This window comes from Poecilia latipinna, unplaced genomic scaffold (genome assembly GCF_001443285.1).
Source record: "Poecilia latipinna isolate Pla-1442-1.1 unplaced genomic scaffold, P_latipinna-1.0 Scaffold4839, whole genome shotgun sequence".
NCBI classification, from domain to species: Eukaryota; Metazoa; Chordata; class Actinopteri; order Cyprinodontiformes; family Poeciliidae; genus Poecilia; species Poecilia latipinna.
The window spans coordinates 8,990-10,734 of record NW_015117455.1 but is presented as its reverse complement, the minus strand read 5'-3'; the positions used below and the strand labels follow the sequence as shown (position 1 = coordinate 10,734).

The 1,745-nt window shown below is 36.3% G+C and overlaps 1 protein-coding gene across 1 annotated transcript in view; it reads right to left on the bottom strand.

Moving 5' to 3' along the window:
* The window catches only part of mrps33 (mitochondrial ribosomal protein S33), a 7,539-nt gene extending 6,335 nt beyond the window's left edge, over positions 1-1,204 (bottom strand). The window contains exon 1 of the mRNA XM_015026409.1: positions 1,063-1,204. The gene's annotated coding sequence lies outside the window, so the exon portion shown is untranslated. The remainder of the gene's footprint in view (positions 1-1,062) is intronic.
* Between the last annotated feature and the right edge of the window lie 541 nt (positions 1,205-1,745).

Below are 1,745 nucleotides of genomic sequence, written 5' to 3'. Positions count from 1 at the left end.
ATGTCTGGCTGTCTGTCATACATTGTTGGATAATTTAGGGGTACTTCACCAAATATGCAAACTGTACAGCCATGGTATAGGTTAAAATGAAATTTAACACGGAACAGAGCATTTGGCTTTTAAAGGAAAATAAAAACAAATTTTCTTAATCTTCACAAGCCAGCAGTCTGTATAAAAGCAGAACCCCAAAAAAGTACGTCAGTCAGCAGTGAGAAGTAAAACCGAATCTGCTTCCTCTATTCAACAGATGCTAATGCTTGAAAACATTGAAACTGATTCCCATGGCTGAGGGTTTATCAAATACCTCAACATTACAGAAGAAAATGAGGAAAGGCTGACTTTACAACGAAAACTGTGGTGATGAGCAGTCCTTCTAAATCTACAGGAATCTATGCTGTGAGGAAGATGGAATGTGTTGTACAAATAAATAGCATATTAGAGCTGTATAATACAGTTGAAACCAGACATTTACAGAAATGCACATCCACATTTTTCTCACTGTCAGAAGTTAAGTCAGACAAAACTTGTTTTATAAATGTTAATTAGAATCACATATTTGCATTTGCTGAAAGCAACAATAATGAGAGAATACAACAAAGATTTATTAATGTCTTCAGAATCATAAGTTATATATTTCCTAAGTATTTGGTAGCATTGCCTTTAAACTATATTACTTGGGTCAAACATTGTTTAATGTGATAATAATCGCTCTACATTAATAAATAAATGTGACATATTCTTTTTCTCATTATTTTGGTATTTAGCAAATGGAAATGTTGATTTTTATTTTGTTTTCGTTTATTTTGCCGATACTGAAAAGGGGCGCCGATAAGTCCCCCGTTAGCTGATCTGACAACAGTTGATCTCAAACACCGCCTGATAAACACCATCCGACTCCAAGGATAATTTATAGCTGACTGAGCTCCACTACGACAGTTTACGTGTGTCTCTCATGTGTCACATGTGCTAGCTCATTGATACGCAGTCATGTTTCCGTTACGCTCTTTGTTTACCAAGTCTAACAACTTCTACAGTTTTTAATCAGCTCTACACGTTACCTACCTGAACCTGTGGTGGGTGAGGCTGGTAAAATCCTATGGTCTCATTATCTTAACGCTGTTAGCTTACTTTGACTGTTTCAACCTTCACCACAAGCTCCACTACATCATACTTCCTCGTCTGACCTTCTTCTTCTTATTATTGGTTTTTATTGGCGGTTGGTAATAAACCTTTCAGTAACATTACCGCCACTTACTGGTATGGACTCCTCTGATGTTGCTGAGCACATCAAAAATTTTGAATGCAATTACCGCCATCTAGTGGACAGGAGGTTTCCCTCATCTTTTATCGCAATTTTCTATTTAATCGCTGGAGGCATTAAATTCAAAGAAAGAATAGGAAACTGCCTCATCTTGATTTACTTATTCACTTGTCTGACTCCTCCTACACACATCATTGTCTGGTGTTTCCCCATCAGTTAGAAAAATGTGATAATGGAGCTTCTCATTATGCATCTTCTATATTTGTCCACTCACAACTGTTAATTTTTTTGAGAAACTGAATGATCTACGAAGGTATCTTCATATTGCCCCTTTGAAGCTTTTTTGATGTAATAGCTACGTTTTTTTCCTACTTGTTCTGGGACCAATAAAAAAAAACTACTTGGCCTATGAAGGCAGTCAGATGATTTGTAGAAAAGGGATATATCATTATCGGTCCAAAACTTAAGAAGGTGTTTGTCTGAT